This window comes from Scophthalmus maximus, chromosome 1 (genome assembly GCF_022379125.1).
Source record: "Scophthalmus maximus strain ysfricsl-2021 chromosome 1, ASM2237912v1, whole genome shotgun sequence".
In the NCBI taxonomy this organism is placed as follows: domain Eukaryota; kingdom Metazoa; phylum Chordata; class Actinopteri; order Pleuronectiformes; family Scophthalmidae; genus Scophthalmus; species Scophthalmus maximus.
This window is the reverse complement of record NC_061515.1, coordinates 19216001-19243569: the sequence shown is the minus strand read 5'-3', so window position 1 is coordinate 19243569 and position 27569 is coordinate 19216001. Positions and strand designations below refer to the sequence as shown.

The 27569-nt window shown below is 41.5% G+C and overlaps 1 pseudogene; it reads left to right on the top strand.

Moving 5' to 3' along the window:
* The first annotated feature begins 1117 nt into the window (after positions 1-1117).
* LOC124850543 lies at positions 1118-2970 on the top strand (annotated as a pseudogene).
* The last annotated feature ends 24599 nt before the right edge of the window (positions 2971-27569 follow it).

Sequence of the window (27569 nt, the reverse complement as noted above, 5' to 3'; positions counted from 1 at the left end):
TCAACTTGTGAAACCAATATGTCTATATAATAATAATACAGTTTTTATAGCATCAATGTTTAAATGAACTGGAGCCAAAAACTAGAAACGATGCTTGGACCTTACTCTGTCCCCCATGGTAGTTTTGTGGCCGACGCCATTTTGAGACACGCAACGCGGCTAAAAATGGCATTTCTCTATTGATTCATACACACATAAAATGGACACTTTAGCTTTACAAAAATCGCCATGACAGCTTATAAAATGTTTATCAACATGTGTGTGTTTTAACATTACCGAGCTGTTACACAGGAGAAACAAATGAGACAGGTGACAGGTGCTCCATTCAGTGCCGCTTTCTTCAACAGAATGAGGAAGCGCACAGGAGTCCGTTCACAAAGAGGGTCCGTGGGAGAAGCACCGCGCCACACTGCCCCCTACTGGCCACACTCATATTCTCCAATTGCATTACCTTGAAAGGTTTATTTCAAGAAAGGTAGTAGATAACCATTATGCCTCAAATTAAACAGTTTTATACATACAATCATTTCACCATAAAACCAAACAAACATACATGAAATTGTGACCACACATTTTGTGTGCTTCACTTATCAAGGCAGAGCTTACGAATATCAAGCCATCCCATTCGGGCTGTTGTTAGTTCCGAGGGTGTTCAGCAAATGTGTTGAGGCCGCTCTGTTTCCGAGGCCGCTCTGTTTCCGTTGCATCCGAATATTCTCGTACATAGACGATTATCTGATATGCTCCCGCTCGCGCAGGCAGGCGATCAGGGATTCCACTACGGTGATAAATCATCTTGGGAATCTCGGGTTCAGTATAAACTGGGCGAAGAGCCGAGTAGAACCCATGCAGTGTACAGAATACCTGGGCCTCAGCATAAATTCCCTCTCTTATCGTGTCACGCTATTGAGAGGGAGATTGGCGTCTCTCGCAAAGTGTCTCTCCCTCTTTCAGAGGGGAGGACTCGTGTCGTTCCGATTGTGACTGCACCTGCTCAGCTTGATGGCATCAGTCGTATCAGTTGTGCATCTGGGACTGCTTATGATGAGTGATTTTCAGCAACATTACGTCTGTGCCCCTGCCGTCATCTCAGTCGAAAAGTGAAAGTGACGCAGACATGCATGTCGGCTCTCCGCCCGTAGAGAGAACCGGCAGCTCTCGCGTCGGGAGTCACACTAGGGGCGGTAAAATCGCGGGTAACCATGACAACGGACGCGTCCCTGTCAGGGTGGGGAGCGGTCATGTCCAGCAGAACAGTGAACAGGACTTGGAACCTGAGGATGGTTCAGACTCAAATAAATCTGTTAGACCTGTGGGCATTTTTTCTGTCACTGAAGCATTTTGTGCACTTTCTCCAAGGTCGTCATGTTTTGGTGAAAACCGACAACTCCACGGTGGTGGCATACATCAACCGCCAAGGCGGCACTCGGTCGCTGCAGCTGCACGGGTTGGCTCGGAAGGTGATATTGTGGAGCAACAACAGGCTCCTGTCCCTCCGAGCAACGTATGTGCCAGGGGTTTTGAACAGAGGTGCAGACCTTCTGTCCAGAGGAAACCCCCTGTACGGAGAGTGGGCTCTACACCCGCAGGTGGTGGAGCAGATTTGGCTGAGATACGGCCAGGCAGCCGTAGATCTCTTCGCCTCGCAGGAAGTGCTCTCTGTTCTTCTCCCTGTCAGACGTAGACGCACCACTGGGTATGGATGCTCTCGCCCACCCTTGGCCAAAGGTGCTGCTCTATGCATTTCCCCCTCTCAGCCTGACCTCCCCCACCTTGATAATCCTGATAGCGCCACGCTGGCGGAGATAGTACAGATGCTAGCGGGCGAGCCGTGGCCTCTTCCAATATGCAGAGATCTTCTATCTCAGGCGTGCGGGGAGATTTACCACCCCCACCCGGAGCGCATGGCGCTCTGGGCTTGGCTCCTGAGCGGTGGAACCTGAACACTGCAGGCCTACCTACACAGGTCATTGACACTATACAGAGTTCAAGAGCCTCCTCCACGCGTGCACTGTACAGTTGTAAGTGGCGGGTTTTTGAGGAATGGTGCGACTCAAGGAAGACGATCCCTTTTCAGTGTTCGGTGATGGACCTGTTGTGTTTCCTGCAGGAAGTAGTAGATAAAAGGAAGGCTTTTTCTACTGTGAAAGTGTACTTGGCAGCCATTTCAGCTTGTTATGTGGGCTTTGGGAAGAAGCCTGTTGGTCAGCATCCTTTAGTTTGTCGCTTCATGAAGGGTGCTCGCCGCAAGCTCCCAGTGTCCAGGCCCCTGGTTCCTCTGTGGGATCTGTCGGTGGTGCTGGACGCCCTCTCTTGCCACGCTTTTGAGCCTATGGGGGCGGTAGAGATGAAGTTTGTTTCGTTGAAGACTATGTTGGTCTTGGCTTTGCCCATGGCAAAACGTGTGAGTGACCTGCAGGCTTTGTCCATCCGTCCCTACTGCTTGCAGTTTGGCCCGGGACTCTCTAAAGTCTGTTTGCGAACCCAACCCAGCCTTTGTACCTAAGGTGGTGGAGTCAGCCTATAGATGTCCCACGGTGTAGCTTTTGGCATTTCACCCGCCGCCATTCTCCTCAGGGGAGGAGCAGAGGCTTAACACACTGTGCCCAGTGGGGGCTCTGCATGTCTACATTGGTAGGAAAGCAGGTTTCAGGACTTACAATGAGCTGTTTGTATCTTGGGCCACACCCCATAGGGGCAAGCCATTGTCCCACCAGAGGCTGGATAGTGGAGGCAATATCTCTGCCATATAGTTGTGGTGGTATGCAGGTCCCTTAGGGTTTGAGGGCTCATTACACAAGGGGAGTAGCCACTTCGTGGGCTCTGTTCAGAGGAGTCTCCATACAGGATATCTGTGCGGTGGCGAGCTGGGCTATGCCTCACACCTTTGTGAGATTTTATAGGCTGGATGTCTCCGGGCCATCCCTAGCACAAGCAGTGCTAGAGGCAAACGTGCCAGGGTCCGAATGACCGTCTCTACCCCGCTCATTTTTTGTCTGGGGCTTCGGGAGACGTACGCAATTCAGGAGTGGTCTATATCTCCCATAAGTGAAACACCGAACGAAGTTAGAAAAAGAACTATAGGTTACTTAACATAACCCCGGTTCTTTGATAACAGAGTGAGGTGTTTCACCATCACTTCTCTTCTTGCATAGACACGGAAAGAAATGCTCTCTGTCTGACTGCGTCCGTCGGCAGTTTGCCTGTTGAATTGGCATATTTGTTAACTGACTTTTTACACCATTTTAATGACTTTGTTTCTGAAAAACTCCTAGCAACAAATCTAGCGACGTTTTGGACAAACTCGGCTACTTTTCTGAAGAAGACAATTGAGCTATGGTTGAGGTTGTGTTCTTGTGCCACAATCAGCTAAGAGATCGCATAGTGATTGGTTGTACACTCTTCTTCGTCATCCGGAGTTTTCCTTTTCCTCTGACAATGACAGATATCAAAATGTGGCAAAGCAAAATAAGGGGTAGTGACTTTTTTATTCTAGTGCTGTTGTTTTAACAAAATACATATATAGATGGGAACATTATAAACAATATAAAAATATCAGGAGGCTACAGAGTAGAATTGATTAATGTAAACAAAAAATACATTGAAATTCAAATGTATTCAAAATGTAAGAAAAGGGTGTGAAATAATCAAAAGTTACACATCTGCTCTGGCACTGAAGTACGCAGCTCCACCACTTGCCAACTCCGATCATCTGCAACTAACCTTCTGACCCCCATTACCAGGACCAAGCACCGCACCGTGGGGGACAGGGCCTTTGCCATTGCTGCCCCAACCCTCTAGAACTCCCTCCCTCCAAACATCCAGCACTCAGACTCACTTAACTCTTTCAAAAATCAACTCAAACCCATCTTTTCAAGAAATCATACACTACATGACTGCCACTTCAAACTTCGTGGTTTTTTTTTGTTATGTACTTTGTATTTTATGTAAGCGTCTTTCAGTCTTTTGTTTTCTGTATTTATGAGTAATTTGCTTGTTTTGTTTTTTATTTGTAAAGCGTCTTTGAGTGTCTAGAATAGTGCTTTATAAAACATATATATTATTATTATTATTGCAGTCAATATGCAAATCTACTTCCCCTGAGTTTCATAATTTAGTGCAGGTATGAATACATACAAGTATAATAAGGTATAATAAGTGGAACATTAAGTAAATAGCAGCATCTTTCCTGATAACTAAATCTTAACTCTATATCTATCTGATATGATATTACATTCAAGTGCTCCGTTTGTAACACAGTTCATGCTGTTGTTTCTAGAACAGTGTCACGATATAAACAAGTCTCAACACAATGTAGCTCAGGCACCTTTTCACTTAAATGTCACAGAAGCACAGGCTCGGAAATGCAATCCAACCCACCTACACATACACACATTCTCCCCCCCCTATTACAAATGTATGGCATTACTCCTGCACACAGTGTGTTCGTGTGGCCTTTTGCAGGCGCCCTCAGAGACGTGGCATTGACAAACCTACAAACAGTAATTGGGCCATTATAACTCCCTGCGATGGTATTGATCCACTTTTTTAGGTGAAGGCGGATAATGGGAGTCTAGGCAGAAGGGTTCATATTGCAGGCAGTGGGGCCTGTGCAGTATCAGATACAGTAATATTGATGTTTGTGATGATTCACGTGTTGTTTTGTGTATGTCTGGACTACTAAATACGATGTAATTTAGTGGCACATCTGAGCACTTATTGTACAGTATTTCTGTATTGGGAGCAAGTGCCTCGCAAGCTGCTTTTTCAGCATGGAGAGATGCTGGGGACAAACTTATAGACTGAGAAGAACTCCATATGGAAAGGGAAGAAAAAATCATAACGATGGAATCCTCTTTCCCCCAGTCCAATTATCACAAGAGTTAAAACTAATCCCAGCAGCTCAGTGACTAAAATCTGTTCGAGGTTTCCTCTCAACTTTGAAAATCCTGCCACCTAGAGAGCAGAGAGTAGACAAGAGAGATCTTATCAGAGCCTTGCTGTTGATCAAAATCAAATATTACTGAGGCTGGGTTTCCATGGCAATAACCTGTGCCCTCGCCATGAAATTTGGGGGGTTCAGCTGTGAAGGAGCTACCCACCTCCGCTCCTCCGCTGCCTGCCTTCTTAGTTTTGTTGTATACTAAGTAGCGATGATGTGAAGATGTATTGAAGAGAAGTCCGCCGACACCGTCTTGATTGTATATAAAGGTTTATTACAAAAAGACCAGTATCAATTCAAGCCCTGCAGAGCTTGGAGAGTGTCCGGCCAAAAGGACAACCCTCCCGACTCTTCTTGGGGGTTACATTTATAGGCCCATCGTTGGTTTGATAAGGAACACCTGGTTCGAATCAAGTTATGCTATGTGAGACGTGTAACTTTCAAGGCCAAGAAAAGGAGTGGTAAGGGTCCTTGAAAGACCCCTTGCATAACATTCCAAAGGAAGAGAAGTAAGCCCATATTCCCCTCTTATTCCATATATGGACAAAAAGACACTACAGGTTCAAGCGTGAGCAGAATAGATGAGTAAGCAGCATCTGACCACCCTTTTCACCTTGTGGGAATCTAGTGAGTTGTGTGCCAAGCTCTCCCATGGGCTGCACAGATCCAGGGCACAAAGCAAACACTCTCCCTCTGCTGCAGGACAGTGTGGGTCCATAGAGAAATGCTGAGGCCATCGATTGCTTTCTTCACAGGGGCACAATGTGCAACCCGTGAGCCCACAAAATGTCAATGGATATGAATTGTGTAAAGAACTCTTGATCCCCTAATTCAATATTGAAAAGTTCCACAAAGGTCATTCTGTTTGGTAAAATAACAATGCCTCACACAGTCATTCAGCTTGATTATATTACATTTTTCACCTTTTATATTATTCTCATCTGTTGCAACATCACATGAGCAAGAACTATATAAAAAATATACATTGTAGATAAAACAACCAAATACAAAAGCCAGCTATTTCAGCAGCTCCTCCCCTTCTGCTTCCAGCCTGTTGATATTTTCAAAATCCCCTTCGCAACGGGAAACAACAACCACTGCGCTGCTACTTACACATGGAAATGGAAAGTTTTGGTGAGGATATAGATTGTTCAATCACACAGTCGTCATGGCGCATATCTTTTAATGTTTCTTGTGTTGTTTTCTTTTCAGGGAATGAGCCATTTACATGACTGTGCTCTACTTACCACATGCACTAATTATACCAAAACAAGTTCTCATACGACACAGTATTGCAGGGGCACGATCAGCTTAGCGCCGCCAAAGATGATTATGATTGGTAATAAGTAATACAAACAAGGCAGAAGGATAATGTGTGCAACACTGAGCCAGCAGTTCCAAAGACAAAGGAACAGACTGGAAAACTCTGATGGCCAGAATGCTTCACTTATCACACCTTGGTGTGAACTCTCCTTCAAGCTCAAGCTGCCATTGGTCACTGTGTGCTCCAGACCCCAGGGTGTCATTAGGCCCATAAAACCCCAGCCCACCCTTTTCATTCACTTCCTGCCTCTAACTTCAAGGAGACAACACTCTCTTCTCCAACCTCTCATCGGAGAGCAAAGACCTCTCTTTCTCCTCTGGGAGAAACCACTGCTCTTGGACCCTGACCTCCATGCAGGCCTGCAGAAGCAGACTGCTGCAACTCCCACAGGCAGCAACGCGAGAGCCTGCCAAAGGACCAACCAACGCTGGAATGTCTGGTTTTACATCAAAGGCAGACAAAAAGTCTGGTCAACTGATCAAGCTAAGGAACCACCAAGCAGAATTAGTGTTGAGCATCTAACTCTGTGGAGGACACAAAAAGGACACCGAAACCACACAGCACGACTGCTGCATCTTTCTGGACACACAAAGAGCATCCCAAAAGAACTATTCTTCTTCTTTTCCATGGACTTGGTAACGTAACTTGGGCATACAGCATAGCATAACGCAACACGGCTAAGCATAGGAATGTTTAACCTTAAAAGTGTCCTGTATTAATTTGAGTCAATGTGTTCACTTAATGTTGTCGTTATACCTATCAATAGGTTATTTTGGTGTAAGGACCCTCCGACTAACCCTCTCTTAACCTGAAACTCTTTGCCCTCAACAAATGGCCTTATCAAAGAAGCACAGCATGTGGCCGAGCCAACACCTCTGATGCTGCCATTTTGTAGTTTATTTGTTCACCGCCATCTTGTTTGCAGTACTTCTTACACCTTTGACCTTTACGGCCACCTCCCTCTCTTCTCTCCTCCCGCATCTCCTCTCCCCCTTTTTCCTCCCACCTCTCCTCTCTTCCCCATTTCTCACCTCACCCCAACCGGTCGAGACAGACGACCGCCCACAACTGAGTCCGGTTCTGTCAGAAATTACTTCCTGTAACTTTCTGTTTTTAACACCCAATCGTGCTGCCTTTCCACCTTCTGCCTGCAATATTCATCTGGGTGAGTACTGTCATGATGAAGAATGCATTTCAATGCTTACAAGAACACTGCCCCGGGCTCTTTTCACAGCATCAGTCATCTGCCGTCAAATTCAATTCAATTTTATTTGTATAGCGCCATATCACAACATACATTGTCTCAAGGCACTTTACATAGTGAGGTCAATATTACAATATTACAGTGAAAACCCAACAAATCCCACAATGAGCAAAGCACTTGGCGACGGTGGAGAGAAAAAAACTCCCTTTTAACAGGAAGAAATCTCTGACAGAACCGGACTCAGTTGTGGGCGATGGAAATGGGGATGAGAGGGAGAAGTGGGCAGAAAGAGGGTGGGAGGAGAGACAGTAGGAGAGAAGAGAGAGAGAGAGGACAGTTGTACAACCGCCGCTTTAATCTCTACCAGACTGATACTTATAATTCAAAAATACAATTATGTTGTTGTTATTATTAGTGATGATATTATTATTATTAATAATAATAATAACAATAATAATGACGGGTTTGGGTCATGCAGCTCTGGGGTCAGAGATACACTAGGAGAGATAGAAAACACAAACAGGGTTAGTGACATGTACTGTAAACATATTGGGGGATAGAGGGGTTGTATAACAGTTGCTTTAATGTATACCAGACTGATACTTATAATTAGTGAAAACTGACACCTATAAATACAATGAAGTTATTAATAATAATAGTAATAATAATAATAATAATGACGGGTTTGGATCCTGCAGCTCTGGGGTCAGATCTACTAGGAGAGAGAAAACAGAGTTAGTGACATGTAATGTAGATACATGGGGGCAGAGAGAGAGAGAGAGAGAGAGAGAGAGACAGAGATCGAAAAAGTGGGAGACGGAGAGAGAGATAAAGAGAGAGACTTTTTAGCGAGAGGGAGAAGGATTTTTAAAACACAATGTTTATTAAGATTTACCAGAGAACATCACGGTCCTCTACAAATGAAATGAAAAAAACCCACACACAACAACAACAACACAAAACAAAAAAAATTACAAAACAGAATAAATCAGGTCATAAAAACAGAGTGAAAGATGAGCTCTCCCTCCTTCACTGAACACACAGCCGTGGTGAAACACCACTAGTTTAAAAACTCTTGTTTGTCGTTCATCAGAGAGTGGAACCTGAAATCCACTCTCACCCTGTCTTTCCTGCTTTAATAAATCAACAGTTTGGCCTGACCAACCACAAAATTAAGCAACTGCCACTTTTTAGCATCTTGTTTTCTGTAGCCAGCACCAAAAAAAAAAACTGTCTCTGTAAACATTTCCCCACAGTCGAAAAACACCGTCTTTAAAATGTCAAAAAGAGGTTTCAGTCTGTGACAGTCCAGATTACAGTGAATGATGGTCTCTGTGTGTGGACAGAATGAACATGTGGAGGAAACGGTGGGATTTATCTTGGACAGAAAGAGATTCACCGCCAGAGCCCCGTGGAGGATCCTCCACTGCAGGTCTCCAGACCTCTTGGTCAATGGAGGCTTGTACAAGAGTCTCAACACCGGCTTGCTGGCCCGTGGTAGTCTTTCCGTCCACACCATGTCCTTCCTCTCACCCAGCTTCTTCCTGTGAGTGGCCAGAACACAGTTTCTGTACAAACCTTTTCCAGTTTGCATGTGGAAATCAGCAGCAGTGTCCGGTGAGTCAGCATGATGTATTAACAAAACCAATGTCCGGAAAAGGGTCCCCCGAGTCGGGTGCTCCGGTTCCGTTAAAATAGTCCCGCAGCATCTCCTTCTCCTCACTGTCCAGTCTGTTGTTCCACTCGTTTAGAATGGTCCTGGTGTGGCGGGCCGACCGCATACCCAGCAGGGAGGCCACTGCCTCCGTGTTTTGGAAACCAGGACCAGCAGCCTCCACGATTGCCCTCAGTTTCGTCACTCCAGCTCCCGTTAGTCTCTCGGTGAGTCCGGGTCTGCTGCCATCTTGGAGATCCAGCCGGGCCCCCCACACCAGAGGCTCCTCCAGGAGCCAGAACAGAGATGCTGCAGGTCCTAGTCTGGACCACTTAAAAAGTCTCCAGCTGTAAAAAGTCCTTGATAAAAATGAGGCAGTTTACACAAAGGGACAAAACAGTGTCCACAGTCCACCAAAAACCATTAAGCATCGAGATCCAGACTTGCTACCCCCCTTAAAATGGTGCTGGCCACTGGCCTCCATACAACATCTTCATTACCAAATAAAAACCTCTGCAAGAACTGTAGTCTAAAAGCAGCTGTCCGGCAGTTCCCCCAGCAGTCTAGGCCTATAGCAGCATAATAAAGAAATGGTTTATTAAACACCTGAGCAGCTCTAACTATTAGCTTTATCAGAGAGGAAGGTTTTAAGTTTAACTTTAAATGTAGAGAAGGTATCTGCCTCCCTGACACAAACTGGGAGCTGGTTCCAGAGGAGAGGAGCCTGGTGGCTGAAGGCTCTGCCTCCCATTCTACTTTTACAGACTCTGGGAACCACAAGTAGTCCTGCATTTACAGAGTGAAGTGATCTATTGGGATAATATTGAACTATGAGCTCTGTAAGATATGATGGAGCTTGATTAGGCCAAGGTAATGCCATCCAAGGTAACTATATGATCAGATTATGTTTCTCTGAGGGCCGAGTAAAATGACCTCAGTTTTTTGTGAATTTAGAAGTAAAAAATTATAAGTCATCCAGGCCTTTATGTCTTTAAGACAGTCCTGAAGTTTGTCTACCTGACTAGTTTCATCTGGCTTTATAGATAAATACAGCTGGGTGTCATCAGCGTAGCAATGGACATTGATGTGGTGTTTTCTTATAATATTGCCTAAAGGAAGCATATATAAAGTGAAAAATATCGGTCCCAGTACAGAAGCTTGTGGTATTCCATGTCTCACTTTTGTATGAGTGGAAGATTTGTTATTAACGTTAACAAACTGAAATCTATCAGATAAGTAGGACTTAAACCATTCTAGTGCTGTTCCTTAAATCCCAATGTGTTCTAGTCTCTGTAACAGAATTTTGTGATCGATGGTATCAAATGCAGCACTAAGATCTAAAAGGATAAAAAGTCTGAAAATTCAGATAGAAATTCAGAGTAAGGGCCTGGTGGTCGATATATGACGACTACGATAACTGTTTTTTGACATTTCCAGCTTGGGTGAAAGAGGCTAAGAGTTAGGCTTTCAAATGAGTTAAAACTATGTTTAGGTCGAGGGTTAAGCAATAAGTCTGATTGGTAGATTGCTGCTACTCCTCCTCCTCGGCCTGTGGTCCGAGGAATATGAGTATTATTATGAGAGGGAGGTTTTGATTCATTTAAACTAATATATTCTTCTGGCTTCAGCCAGGTTTCAGTCATACAGAATAAATCAACGTGCTGATCAGTTATCAGATCATTCACTAACAAAGATTTAGATGGGAGTGACCTAATATTAAATAATCCACATTTTATTGTTCTATTCTTAGGTTCATGTGTTGATCTTCATGAGATTTGTGTGAATTACACCTCTTTATTTACCTTTGGTTTAGATAGTTGAAGTTGTCATGGGGCAGAAACAGTTTCTTTGGGGTTTTGTGGGGGCGACTGCTGTAATAGAACTGCAGAGAAGCGTGTAAGACTGCAACTCTGCTTCCTGGTCCCAACTCTGAAATGTCACGGGTTTGACCGTCTAGGTAACCGAGTCAGGTTTCTACAAATGAGAGCTGCACCATCCAAAGTTGGATGAATGCCGTCTCTCCGCATCAGACCAGGAATTCTCCAAAAGCTGCGCCAGTAATCTTTGAGCCCACATTGTTATCTGGACACCACCTCGACAACCAGCAGTTAAGTGATGATGTATGGCTATACATGTCATCACTGTTCAAGTTGGGCAGGGGTCCTGAGAAATCTACAGAGTCCAGAATCAAAGCTAATTCTGAAGGGTGAGTATGTATAAACAGGCCCTATATACACTCACCGGCCACTTTATTAGGTACACCTTGCTAGTAAAAGGTTGGACGCCCTTTTGCATTCAGAACTGCCTTAATTCTTAATGGCATACTTTCAACAAGGTGTTGGAAAATTTCCTCAGAGATTTTGGTCCATATTGACATGATAGCATCACGCAGTTGCTGCAGATTTGTCGGCTGCACATCTATGATGCGAATCTCCCGTTCCACCACATCCCAAAGGTGCTCTATTGGATTGAGATCTGGTGACTGTGTAGGCCACTGGAGTACAGTGAAATCATTATCATGTTCAAGAAACCAGTTTGAGATGATATGAGCTTTGTGACATGGTGCATTATCCTGCTGGAAGTAGCAGTCAGAAGATGGGTACACTATGGTCATTAAGGGATGGACATGGTCAGCAACAATACTCAGGTAAGCTGTGGCATTTAAACAATGCTCAATTTGAACTAAGGGGCCCAAAGTGTGCCAAGAAAATACCCCCCCACACCATTACACCACCACCACCAGCCTGAACCGTTGATACAAGGGAGGATGGATCCTTCTATTGTCCAATTTTGGTGAGCCTGTGCGAACTGTAGTCTCAGCTTCCTGTTCTTAGCTGACAGGAGTGGCACCCGGTGTGGTCTTCTGCTGCTGTAGCCCATCTTCTTCAAGGTTCGACGTGTTGTGTGTTCAGAGATGGTATTCTGCATTCCTTGGTTGTAACGAGTGGTTATTTGAGTTACTGTTTCCTTTCTATCATCTCAAACCAGTCTGCCCATTCTCCTCTGACCTCTCACATCAACAAGGCATTTTCGTCCACACAACTGCCGCTCACTGGATATTTTCTCTTTATCGGACCATTCTCTGTAAACCCTAGAGATGGTTGCGTGTGAAAATCCCAGTAGATCAACAGTTTCTGAAATACTCAGACCAGCCCGTCTGGCACCAACAACCATACCATATTCAAAGTCACTTAAATACCCTTTCTTCCCCATTCTGATGCTTTGTTTGAACTTCAGCAAGTTGTCTTGACCACCTCTACATGCCTAAATGCATTGAATTGCAGCCATGTGATTGGCTGATTAGCTATTTGTGTTAACAAGCAATTGAACAGGTGTACCTAATAAAGTGGCGTTCAGCTAACATTTAGAGATAGCAGCTCAGCTGTGAGCAAACATGCGGTTATTGTTTCAGTGTGCTGATGAGTGAGGGAGGGAGTGTGAAGGATGATTGTCACCGTGGTCTACTGATCTCCTTGCTACAGGTCATTCCAGTGGTTGCTGCCAAAGCTGCCAGTAAACCACATGAATGTGTGAGGAGACACGGAGCCACCAGATGCATATATTTACAGGCCAGAACCAAAACAACACAATAAAGGAAAATATCTCCGGCTTTAAAAAAATCTCTATAACTGTACTGTACTGGAACCACTAAGCGCCAAAGGTTCACAATGCTTGGTATTTAAAAGAGGTTGGCGTTTTTTGGTCTTTACAAAACCATGAGAGCAAATGGAAGTGGAAGTGTAATGGATGTCAGAAGGGGTTTAGTGTTTATCTGCTATAACACCACTGTTATCATTATCATGATTAAACTTATCGACAACTCAAATAAGCCATTAGTAAATCTGAAGAAAAATCATCACCAAGGAATTAAATTATTAATGATGGTATCTGTCTTGAATTAAAAACAATGAAAAAAACAAACATTTGGAGATTGACGCATCTTAAGAGAGAATATCATTGACCTTTAGTTACAGATATACAAAAATATATAAATAAAATATGATACAAATATACTGTATCTGTCAGGTAGGAGAGCAGGAAGCAGGACCCAAATGCAGGATGTGGCAAAAAAAGGATATTTAATAATAAAAGAAAACAGACTTACAATGTCTAAACCCAAAACAAAGTCCAACTAAGGGTGTCCATGAGATGTAGCAAGGTAAACTGAAAAAACTAGAGCCAGGGACAAAAGGACAAACTGTGGCAAAACAACAGTCGCCGACCAGGGAACATATCAGGAGCAGACATCCCAGGACAGACGGAGGAAAAACAACAAACGATCTGACACAGACAATGGGAAGCACAGAGACTAAATACACACACGGTGGGCAGGGCAAATTGAACACAGGTGAGACACATTAGGAACAGGTGCAAACAATCATAGGGGCAGGAGACACAGGAAGAAAAAGTGAACAAACAGGAGCCAGGGAAACAGGAAGTACAAAAACTAATTCAAAATAAAACAGGAAATACAAAACACGGAATCATGACAGTGGCAGGAGACACGAGGAAAAACAAAGTGAACAAACACTCGCCAGGGAAACAGGAAGTACAAAAAATTATTCAAAATAAAACAGGAAATACAAAGCACGAGCTTAAGACAGAGGCAGGTGACACGAGGAAAAACAAAGTGAACAGACACGAGCCAGGGAAACAGGAAGTACAAAAAACGAATTCAAAATAAAACAGGAAATACAAAACACGAGATCATGACAGTATAGACATTTAAAGAACTCAGTGGACATTACATAGACTAAATTAGTAATTCATTACTGTAAACACACAATTGGAAGATTAATCAATAATAAAATTGAAAAGCATCAGGAGTAATGCATACCTTGCACGCCCTGTATATATCCAAATGAGGCTATGCTAACTTTTTTATATTGTAATAATGCCATTTCATTCAATCAGCATGAACAGTCAATTATCTTTATAGTCCTATTATTTGCATTTTCCATACCACTTTTTTCTCTCACACACACACACACACGCACACACACACACACACACACACACACACACACACACACACACACACTCATACACACACACACACAACATATGTAACCAGGCATTACTTTCAAGATCAAGGAACATCATAAACTAATGATGTTCTCTTATGGTGTTAAATTTTCTACTACTGAAAATACAAACAAAATGTTATGATTGTGAATAATTGTCAATACCTGGCCTCACACATAGAGTACCATGTAAATGTTGTGCTGTTTATCAGTTGTGGATATCAAAAATGTATTAAATATTCATATAAAATAATAAGTTTAATCAATATTAAAGATAATTCAGGGCACCATCCTGCAGGGGTAGGAAAGGGAAATGATAGCCAACTTACTGATTCAGCCTCATTCATTATACCAACTATCAATTTGGATTAAATTAAAATAACCACAACCAAATTCACCACATTGGTTTTTACCTGAGGTTGAAGAGCTCTACTGGTCAGAGGTTGGCAATACTCACTCCTGGCAATATTACAACAATATCTAATCTAACAACTGTGAATATGTTTATCTTTTGTGTTTAATGCTTGGAAGGAATTTATATAAATGTTTTATTTATTGTTCATTTAAGTCTGGACTGAGTCTATTGTCTATATGTTGAAAATTTACCAAAATAAACTAACTAACTAACTAAATATAATGCATGTGTGTGTGTGTGTGTGTGTGTGTGTGTGTGTGTCCTAATCCTGGTAGGTGACTATGTTTTTTCTTGATTACTAAGACACATTTCTTGAAATAATGCTCCATTTCCCAAAACTCTAAACACAATTGCAGGACTGCACACTCATTCTCACAAACTTCCAACTTCCATGTCAAAACCAAACTCTCCCCTCAAAACGATGTACTCTTGCATCAAAATCAAACTTTGCCTCCAGACATCACACAAAAACATCAAATTCACACACACACTAGCATTCGAGAAAAACTGTAACGCCTCCTGCCTCCATCAGGTGGTCGTCTCTCAGTTCTGCATGAATAGAACTAGTACTGATGGGAAAACATCCAATTTACAAACTAGGAACTTACAGTAACTACAAATTACTGTACCTGTACGTGATATGGTACAGTATTTCAATGCATTTCAGACAGCATACAGCACAACAGCTACAGTACATGTATGTGCTGTAACAGTGCACCACCCTAACCCTGAACAGTACAGGAGTCCAAAGTTACAGTAGAGAGCAGTATGTAAATTACTTAGCTCTTATTCTCTCTGAAGGTTCGTATTGCTGTAAACCTGCTAAGATTTGGCTGCACTTTTTGCCCAGCCTCCCCCATCCACATCCCATTGACAAGGACATGGTCAACAAGAATTGCATGAATTTCATCTGAAATAATTTGTCTCCTCCTCCTCCTCCTCCTCTGCTTCCTTCATGTGGATCCATTGTTCCAAAACTAGTAAACTATTTGATGGCCCTTTTATCTATCTATCCTGAGTTTCTGATTGGTGTGTGAACAATTTTGACTTCAGTGTTTCCACCTGAGAAATTGTGTGCATATGCGTTCAAGTTGTGATGACTTGGGTTAATGATATTGAATGCAGTGCTTTCTGAATGAGCACATGGTGTAACCAATGATAAATTAAGGGATTTGTGTTTAGAGTTTTGGTAAATGAGTCTGTCTTTTGGTAGATGGTGTTATGGTTTGGGATGTTTAGTTATTGGTCTAGGAATAGTGTGTAAGCAAACGAGAAAAACTGTAATAGTGGCCTGTAAGGTATAACCTTATAAGGTGTAACCTTATAAATCTACACTTCTAAAGGATACGGACAGACGCAGCATTCAGAAGAATCTCTGTCTCAACTTATGTCTATAAATCACAAGATAAAAAAATTGTTTTCACTTTCCATTTTTCCAAAAACTTTCTATCCCTCGGCTTTATTAATGTATTTTGAGGATCATTGCCACAGACTTCTACACAGTGGGAGATTTATCATAGCTTGTGGCTGTGTTTTGTGAATGCTCTGCGTTGAGGATGTGGGAGACTGATCATGTCTCCACTACTGTATATTCAATGTAATGTAAGTTTGGGGAAAACCAAAATGCATCTCAGTGAAGATGAATTATTCCTCCCTGTGGATCCGCGCTTTGATTTCTCCCTAATCAAACGAGTTTGGCTGCACAGAGATTCTCAGGCACAGAGCAACACATGCATTTTTCATAAATGACGGATAATTGAAAGCAGTTCGGAGTAGAAAAGCAGTGACATATTTTGTGCTGAACACACCATGCATATTTCATAACAAAAATGTTTTGTCTCCACCAGCTTTGTCGATGCACCGACTCAAGAGGAATCCAGTGCTGTTCCCCCACCAAGAAACATGAGAAAGTTGAGGTATTCATCTGAAGCCCTGTTGTTAACCATTTGTTTTGTACTTGAATTATGAATCTCATTCACAGTCATTTTAAATCATGTGGCCAGAAACAATTTCCCATTATTGGTATTAGTATTTCATTTGCATTTTGGCTAAAATTTTCAGTGAACTATAACCAGCAGAAAACCGTACAACCCTGCAGGGGTAGAGAGCAGTAACTTCAGGGGAACTTATTTTATGGGTTAATGCTGAATATTTTACATAAAAAAACAACTCCCATAAAACATATATTTAAAAATGTAGGGAAATATGAAAGGAAAAGTAAATACAAATAAATTGTGCTCTTTCTGTTCATTTTCTCATTAGTTTGTTGAGAAAACACATTTTATTTTGATTGTTTACATTCCCTATTTCAGCGAGCCCCAAATAGCGGCCATGTCCAGCCCTCAAAAGGCAAATATCTGGCCCGTGGCGACCCATCTGTCATAAAACGTTAATAAAGTGAGCACCGCTATACTTCCTAATTTCACACTGATCTCCACTGTCAGAAGACGTGCGTGCTCTCTATGGTCCTCCGCTAGCTACAACTGCCTGCATCATAACCAGTAATTCTCAGACAATCAATAACTGTTGTAGTATGAGTTGCGTTACTCCTGTCTGGAATGGTGCAGTGTGTGTGTGTGTGTGTGTGTTTGTGTGCGTGTGTGTGTGTGCACGCACGCAGGTTGTGATCTGTTTTATTATAATGATAAATGGGTTGCGCCTCAAGTTGAACAAAAAGTATCTATGTGTCTTTCGCCACGCTGTTGGGGAACGTAAGGGGTTGTTCCCGAGCGAGAGGGGGCTTCAGTCCTGGAGAAAGAAAATCTCTCCCCTGCTTCCCGAGTCCTGAGTCCCGGCTCCGGTCTGGCAGCAAAAGAACATGACCTGCCCGAAAAAAAGTGTAGAGTTGACCTGGAAAACCATCAGTTCAAATCTGAACTGATTTGATTAACACAAATTCGTCTGCTTTTTAAATTTATAGAAACATGAAACCCCCCACGATGTTTCCAAGAATCTGTGGAGGAGCTGTAAATGAAATCGTTTTAGTATCACTGTTAGTTTGTTAGCTTGCTAGTTTTGTTAACCTGCAAGACACATACAATATCATACACTCATATATACTCATCTACTCATCAGTCCAGAGAAGTGTGACCTTTTTGGGTGATACTCTCTGTTAGGACTCATGAGGACTTAGTTCAGTTGTATGAGGGGCATATTCCAGAATTACCTCCCGCACACACAACTGAAATGCTCTCACACACACAACTGAAAGGCTCTCACACACAACTGAAATTACCTCTCATACACCCAAATGAAACGCCTTCCTGTTCAACTGAAACGCCTTCCTGTTCAACTGAAATGCCTCCCTGTTTAACTGAAACACTCTCACAAACACAACGAAAAGGCTCTCACACACACAACTGAAATTACCTCTCACACACACAACTGAAAGGCTCTCACACACACAACTGAAATTACCTCTCACACACACAACTGAAATTACCACTCACACTCACAACTGAAATTACCTCTCACACACACAACTGAAATTACCTCTCACACACACAACTGAAACCCTCTCACACACAACTGAAATTACCTCTCACACACACAACTGAAATCCTCTCAGACACACACAACTGAAATTACCTCTCACACACACAACTGAAATCCTCTCACACACACAACTGAAACCCTCTCACACACACAACTGAAATTACCTCTCTCACACACAACTGAAATTACCTCTCACACACACAACTGAAACCCTCTCACACACACACCTGAAACCCTCTCACACACACAACTGAAATTACCTCTCACACACACAACTAAAAACCTCTCACACACACAACTGAAAACCTCTCACACACAACTGAAATTACCTCTCACACACGCAACTGAAATTACCTCTCACACACACTACTGAAATCCTCTCACACACAAAACTGAAATTACCTCTCACACACACAAATGAAATTACCTATCACACACACAACTGAAACGTTCTCACACACTAAACTGAAACTACTGAATTCAGCTAAAAGGCCCTGGCACACATGCCAGACTTTTATTTTTGGATTTTTCATCTGTATTTAACACTATCCAGCCACATGTTTTAGCGATGAAATTGCTTGTTGATTTTAATCTTGACATAAGCGTTACAGGGCTCCAGACACAATAAAAAATCTAGGAGCCAAAATATATTGATGTCAGAGCACAATGTCTAATGTCTCCCTTACCTTTTCTTTCTTCTCTGTACTGTCTGCCTTTGTATGCCCTGCATCCCATAGTGGGCAAAATTTATTCTTTGCACAGTATGTGCCATGTCTAATATGTTTCAATATCGTTACCATAAATACATAAATGTCAAAAAAAATTAAAGAGATCACCACCATTAATATCCTTACCACCTATATGTTGTATAGAGACTGACGACCCCCATCCACATACCATTACAAAAGAAGGGGGAAAATTTACTTCTTTTGAAAATATGTGAACTTGACATCTGCAGGAATTTTAAATGAAGTAGCAAATTGTATGCAATCATGAACAGATTATTTCCTGAGGATATTGCAATATATCAGATGAGTTTTCCTAATATTTTTAAGACCATACCTCTGTCTGTACTATGATTACAGAAACATAAATATGTTTTGTGTTCTTCAAATAGATTCATTTTAAAGTTAATTTTAATATATATATATATATATATACACATATATATATATAATGTATAAGGGAAGTAGAGAGGCTACTCTCTACTGCTGGAGACAGCTTCAAACTAATCTTGCTAATAATTCTAGATACCTGTCTGTCTGTGTCTGTCTGTCATATCTTGAGAACTGTTCATCTAATCAGCCTCACACTTGGCATGCGCGTTGTTTAGGGTCCAAGCAAGTGCAGCTGATCAGAGCAACTGGGACTCATCAACGTTAAAGATGTTGTCAATCACGACAAAGGCATGTTGTTCTCTGGTTAAGGATTCTGTGTACTGAGCTGAGCTTCACCAAACTCTGAAAAATCAGTTGAACAGCTGTTTGTGCAGCAGCGGGGCTTCAGACCTCTGAGGACTGAATTCTGCACAGGGCACAATTCTCTATCTTGTCCCTCAAGCCGTCGTGTACATCCCCGTGCTGATCTTTGCAGCCTCACTAGGAATTGACTCCTCCACGTGGGTCTCTCTCTACGCCCGGTCGTGCGCGTCCTTGTGCTGCTCCGCCGCCGTCCTCTGGTCACCAGGAGCTCACGTCTGAAGGAGAGAGTTTTTTATTTCACACGGACCGGTCAGGGAATGGACTATTCCCATTTTTGCATCCTAGTGGAGATGAACATGCAGTCACAAGGAGGGACAGAGCAGCAGCCACGAGGAGTGATCTGACACGCCCGTCTCACAGACAGGCGCATGAGATGAAGATGATCTAATAATATAGTTTCTGTCACGGATGGTTACGATAATGATTATGGATAATGTTATGTTATGTTACAACACAGTCATTATTTACTTTGATCACTTTCATGAAAAATAATTAATATAGCAGAGTATTATATGTTAAATATTATGTAGCTATAGGCTCAATGAATTACACACTGAGACACTTGAAGCACAGTCATTAATAACAGAACAGAACAAAAATTAGAACATACAAAGCGATGAGTGAACGTGAGTCTGGGTTCTATAAGCCAGGCCCCTCAGGACGCCACACTATGATGTCATACACTTTCTCTCAGCACCCCAAACTCTGACCGACTTCCCGCGTCCCTGACCTTGTGGCGCCCAGTTCAGGTTCATCTTTATGGAAATCAGGAAGACAGCAGGAGCGCTGGTGTCAGAGGAGGAGAAGGAAGCAGAAAACATTAAAAAAAAAGGGGGAAAGACACCGCCACATGAATTTAAACTTCACCCGGATAAAACTCCAGATCATCCAGCAGAACAGACAGCAGCTGCTCTTACGTTGGCTTCTCCTCCGCCGTGTTTGTCTCCCAACGCTATTGCGCAACACCATGAGGACGGTTTAAAATCCTGTTTCATTGTACAACTTTGAAGTGTTATCATGTGTTTTATTAAGAATATTTCGATGTAATTTTGTTCGACTGAGTTTTAAATTTAGTTAAATGTAGCTAACCACATAGTTGGATAATGTTGGCAATAAAAAAAAATCCGTAAACAAAAAATTATTAGATTACATTAATTTAGCAGACGCTTTTGTCCAAAGGGACTTAATAGAAGTGCTTTCGACCATGAAGGTATTACCCAAAAGTGCAAGAATCAATGGAGTACATATACATTTATCAAATAGGCAAAAACACCTTCAAGTGATCATTTTAGTTTTTTTTCTTTTTGACATTTAGGATGCAGGGCAGACAAAGGCAGACAGTACAGAGGGGAAAGAAAAGGTAAGGGAGACATTTTTTTGTGTCTGGAGCACTGCAAGGCTTATGTCAAGATTAAAATCAACAAAGCAATTTCATCGTTAAATACTAATACATTTTTAAATCCAAAAATAAAAGTTTGGCATGTGTGCCAGGACCTTCAAGCTGAATTCAGTAGTTTCAGTTGTATGTGTGAGAACTTTTCAGTTGTGTGTGTGAGAGGTAATTTCAGTTGTGTGTGTGAAAGCATTTCAGTTGTGTGTGCGAGAGGTAATTCTGGAATATGTCCCTAACGGCCCCTCATACAGTTGCTGCATTCTCTGTACTGCGGATGAAATATAGAAAAATGGTCAAGTTCATTCTCTCATTCTCTTTCATTCATAGTCTTGACAGCTTGGCATATGTATCAAATCTATTTCCATACTTATTTATGATAATAACAATTGACTATCTTAATTCTAATAATAATGATAAATGACTCTTTCAGTTTATAGTAATACGTTACTACTTTTGTCTGATGGAGGCTTTAAATGTTCGTGTTTTCACTGAACCTTCTTTCTTCACTTGTACTATATCATGTGTGACAGGAGCAAATAATTGTAACCTAATTACATAATTCATTCCCCCTTTTCCTACATGTGTCGGACCGTGTGAACACATGGGCCAAAACATGACGGAAGAACTTAAATCTTTATAGCCAGAATACAGGTTCTAATGACAGCGTATAATTCTGCTGCTTGTCTACGTACCTTTAGACACTGAATTGCTTCCATAACTTCTATAGAAGTTTGTAATCACTCACTACAGCACAACCAGGTGTGTGTTATCTTTCAATCCATCAATTTTCAAAATCAGATCAGAATTTTGAATCGTCTGCTTTAATTTTCTTTAAAGAAATGTGAGGGTTTGACTATATGAATTCCTCCTAGCCAGATCTCCTTGCTGCATCATGTTCAAGGTGTGCAGCTCTGTATAAACAACATGAACAACATAGACAACAGTCAAGACCAAGTACTATGGCTGAAATTTAACAATTATGACAATTATGGTAGCAACAGCGGCTACATCTCTGAGACAGCTCGCCATGCCGAGACCACAGGTAGAAACCAGTACGATATGCAACAGGGCGATAAGGAGACACACGGTTCTCATGCAGGTGGAAGCTGATGATGTTCTGAGCCCCAAAGCCAGTGCTGAGGTGAGGGCTTGCCTTAGATTACGAAAGGCCTTGTGCACGAGAGGGCAGATACAATGTTCCTTAGACAATGTCAGTGTCTCTTTTTCTTTCTCAGCACCAAAAGAAGCTTCAAACTGTCTTTTAGACTCATATTCTTGTTCTTAAAAACAGTCAAGTGTCTCTCAACTCTCTGATGCTGACCTTTGGCCTCTGTAAGGGCACTGCATGCCTCTCTTGATGTCGACGTCACTTCTCACCGCTGCCACACAAAACTCTAATAGGCCTCGAACTGTCTTTGGAGCTAATCTGGCCCAGTCAGTTTTCTGCCTTTACTTAATGTAAAAACAAACAAATGCTGACTGTCTCTCCATGGGATACATTAAAATTAACTCAGGTCAAAGACTGTGCAGTACTGGCACTATTAGCAAAATATTTTTACGTTTCAAAAAGTTAAACTTCTGCAGTGCTTAAAAAAATCTAAAAACGGCCACATTGAAGACAAATCAGGTGCTCATATGTGAAATATTGGCTGTGTGCTGAATGGATGATCACAAAGATGAAAGTCATGTAAATTCTGGCAACTTGTAGCAATACAGTCATCAACAGATTTAAAATTGAATCTCTTTTATTCTTTCATCTCTGTAATCAGGAATGGTTAAATATAATTTAATTAACTTCAACAGTAATGTTGGGTCTTCATAATGATCATTTGAAAGTTGAATTTTAACTGCTTAAAATTTTGAATCTTTATCTAAATCCTTGCATTCCCTGTCTTCCCAATGCTGTGTGTGTGTGTGTGTGTGTGTGTGTGTGTGTGTTTGTGTGTGTGTGTCTATGTGTGTGTATGGTGAGCCTCTGTGTCTTTGTGTCTGACTCACAAGGTGGAAAGACATCTGCCACTGTTTTGTTTTCGGGATTTTAAAGGAATGAAAAACATCAACTTTGCTGATTAAAATTTAAGACTTAATCTTCATCATTATATTTGTAAGGGTATTGTCTATCATTCTTTTCAGGCTTGATAATAATTGACAGTACTGAAATTTATTTAAAATCCCAGACTCTTCTTTACTTTAAAATCCCAGACTCTTTCAGTTTATCTCTGATGTGTTCCAGCTGTGTGTGATAGGCTGTGCAGGAGTTGAGAATAGGAGATTTACTTATTTGTACGGAAAGATATTTTGTTTATTACTGTTAAAAACTTATGAGCTTCCTTGAGAAGACGTTTTTAAATAAAAAAGAAAATAATAGAAGTTAAATGCTATAAGCCCCTTCGGGTGGACGTGTTTAAATATGTTAAAATGTATGAGCTTCTTTGAGGACGTTTTAAATTAAAGAGTAAAAATTCATGAGCCTCCAGAAGACGTTATGATAGAGTAGTGAAGATACCAGATAAAAGTGAGGAGAGGAGAGTTATGGCCACAGCTCTGTTCTTTCCACAGTCACACTGGTGAATGAACTGCGCATGTGTGGTTTCTTAGGGGAATAAGGTTACACAGATAGTATAGCCACTCCCCTGTCTGCACAGAGGAGCTCCAGCCTGCAGCTTTGGAGTTGCAAGAAGGGGGAGCAGGGTGAAGCCCAATAAAACATTCTGTTTGTTAGTGGCTGTTGCTCGATTATAAAATTATTTGATTGAGATCCATTAACTTTATATATAAGAGTTATGTTGACAGATAAAAAGGTAAATCTTATTATGACAATTACAAGTATTCCTGTATTAAGCTGATTGATAATTCCTTAGCTTGAATGAAAACACAGGTATGCATAAAATAGATATAACGTTTGTATATTGATAAAATTGCATCTTTATAACGCATGAGGTTGTAATTTGGTATTTAAAGGATGAAAACATTTGTTTTAGATACAAATGACCTATGTGTTGGCAGATAATGTGTGCAGATTATATTCAATTACTTATGGTATAGTTGAAATGACCTAGTGGGTACATAAAAGGCTACATTCTTGTATGTTTCTTTTGTTCTCCTGTGGTGTGTGAGAGACGGAGAAGGAGGAGACGGAGAGAGAGAGAAGGTGCTGGCCAGTACGTCACACGGATTGAGGCTTGCTGCCAACAGCGTGTGCAGCTCCTGAATCCAGTCTGCTCAAGGCCAGTGCGGTTTTATCCAAAAACTCTTTCTAACAAACACCTGCATTTTTGACATCTATGTGTTCACTCATGTATTGCTAATATTGCTGATAAATTTAGTTTGCTTTCATTTATAGGTTATTATAAACACATTTCTCAATTTGGTGTTAATAGAGGGCATCTATCTGCTTGTGTATGCCTAAACTATTTCATGTTGTGAACATTTAGCAAGAGACTTGGCAACTGACTGATCAATTAATGTATTTGAGTAATTAACGTTGTATGATTACTTGGTTTGAATACTGACGAGAAGTTGCAAATTGTAGTTTTTGTTGGTGCAAAGGTTTGTTTTGCTTGAAGTTGCATTGCAGATTAAGTGTTGAGATTATTCTGTGCATTAAGGTGATTGGGTGATAATTAGGTGATTGTTTTGTTGCAAATGACATCACACTTGTTGATAGTTGCTTCCTTGGAGTAGTGTGTGATCTTTTGAGTTTTATGAAGGATCAAATTTTCTCTAATTTGTAGGATATTTGTGGACATTTTATTCATGGAAGTTGCTAGATTGCTGGTGCATTTGGTCAATAGTATATAACTGTAACACCAAAACCCACATGGTGTTGTACTTTTGCTAATTTACAAGACTTTTGATTTCTCTGAAGTTGACAAATTATTTTCGCTTTGTTTTGTTGATTGTGGTATATTGTGGCCTATAAACAATTTGGTTGAATTGAAAAAAAGAGAGGGAAAGATAAGCTAAATAGATTTAAGTGTTCTGAGTTTAAAGAATTAGTTTTAATCTACTACTAATAATACAAATTCACAATAAGGCAACATAGAAGGGTTGTTACAATGCCAAAAAAGGACAATACAATTCGGTATCGCAAAGTTATCGGGAAAATGGCACAAGCGTTGGCCTGACATTGAACAACCATGGCCAGTGGAAGGGACTCTTAACCCAGATGTAAATAAAACAATGCAAGTGCTTGTGTCCACCTATAAGGTGAATCAAAAGAAGGGGAAAAAATGAGGGACAGAAACTGATAAAAGCAGCAAAAGATAACAGAGATAGAGGTGCAGAAGAAATAGCAAAAGATGCAAAAGTAACAGAAAAACTAATGGCAGAAATCAATACACCTTTCTCACATACGGATCCAGTGAAGAAACCCCCACCTTATGAGAAGGAGGTGAAGTTTAAGGACATCTATCCTCAGCTTCCAGTGATCAGTCAGGAGGGCGATTACTGCATCAGAGATGAGGAGGACCAAATAATAGAAATTGGACAAGCGGAAACAACAATAAAGATGAATCCAAGTTCCAAAAGTAAGAAGAAAACGACACGCCTGGAAACCAAAGGTAGACTGAGGATCAGGAAGATGGGATTCAGAAATGATGATGATCAAAGTGATTCAGAGGAGATCATGGGTGGATATGATCCTGTGGTCAGGCAGAAACTGGAAAGAGCAGAATGGAGAGGTGATGAAATATGGAAGAAAAGGAACAGAGGAGATTATACCTCTGATGAAAGTGAAAATGGAGACAGCGATGGAAATTTGGTGAATGAAGGTGCTTCATGTTCAAGGGGATTTTATCCTGCGATGTACAGTACCAGAATAGAAGAAGTTGAAAGAAGCATGGACCGATGTTGTTTGGATTTGGATAAGTCGACCAAACCAGAAGAAATAAGAGAATTGGAAGTCCAGTTGGAGAAGCGGAAGAGACAGAAGGAAAAATTGAGGGAAAAAGAATCCCGAAAGTCAGACAGGAAGTATACATTGCGTCCAAGAAGAGGGGAGACACTCGAGAAGATGCTTCCAGTGATCATCCGAGGACAGAATTTGGAGTACAAACCTTGGCAGAGTACAGATATGGGAGATATTAAGAGACTTTTGGCTAATCTCCTTGGGGTTCCAGCTATGGAAGAGATCCTACAGAAAGCAGGACTTAATCGATATGTGGGGACTGCTGTGAATGATCCTGAGCTGTTTGCTGCAAGGAGAGGTCGGATGTGGAGAGCGTTGAGAGAAACGTTTCCAACAAATGTGCATCCTGACAATATTCTCATTGAGTCACTGGGACAGGACAAAAATCCAAGAGCCTATGTGTCAAGAGTTCATCAGGTGTGGAGAAATGTTACTGGAAATGACCCGGATTTGAGTGAAATGGAGCAGTCAATTTTGAGAGCTAAACTACAGAAGGGACTACCCCTACCAGTAAGGAGCAAACTGGCAGAGGTGGTTGGACTTGGAAGAATGGCAAAAGGTGTCTATATGGATCATAAAGCCCATCAAGTGGAGCTATATAGGAAAAAGGGAGCATGATCAGAAAGTGCAGGACCAAGAGATCCTCAGAAAACTCAATCAAATACAACTGGTGGAGAATAAGAGGAAGGAGGGTTCCTATGCGTGAGTTGGTTGTGGATTATGTTGACATGGTAAAACCAGTTGAAGGCAAGAGGTACATGCTAGTTGTTGTGGACAGATTTCCACGATGGACAGAGACCTGTCCAACTAAGCGGAAAGATGCTCAGTCACTTGCCAAGTTTTCAAGTTTTTGTGAAGAGAAGTCATAAGCCGGTGGGGACTTCCAGATCGGATATCGTCAGATAATGGGAAGGAGTTAGTGGATAAGACAGTGAAATTGATTTTGCAAAAATTAGGAATTAAACAACGTCTTGGAGCAGTTTATCACCCGCAAAGTCAAGGGTTGTGTGACAGAATGAATGGTGTTTTGAAAAATCGCATTGTCAAGATTTGCCAGCATACGGGTTTAAATTGGATAGCAGCGCTTCCTTTGGCGCTTATGGTGTGTCGCTCGAGTGAGCTGCGTGATTTGCATATGACACCCCATGAATTGGTTGCCTACGCCTTGTTTGCGAACAAGCGGCAAAGGTCCAAGTTTGGCCCTTTTGGAAGGTGACATGAGAGCATATGTTACATATATGGCTAATTTCCATAAAAGAATATTCACATATGTTTCTGACAGGCAAAGAAATTAGGAGGTGCAGGAGAAACTCAATGAGCACACAGTGCAAAAGGGGGGAAATGGAATATGACTCATAATTAAATATACATTTGTATTTCATATTTTAATTTCCATGTGTTGTTTGCAAAAGATACTGTTTGGTGTTTTCTTTTCTTCGAGAGCATATTGAGGGGTTGTGCGGAAGAGATTCAAATAATCGAATATGGACCATAAGAAGGGACTGGAGAACTCTGAACAAGGATGTTGTGATGAACATTCAGATTCGACACATCATCGACACTACACTGAGAGTCGACGCTGCTGAGGAGCTGCAGTGTGATACATTCTTATGTCTTTTCTGATATATATAAATGTTTGTATGAGTGATGTTTAAATTTTTGTGATTTTCTTTTTGTATTAATTGTTTGGAGAATGATGGTTTCTGTTATCACGTAAATGTATGGAAC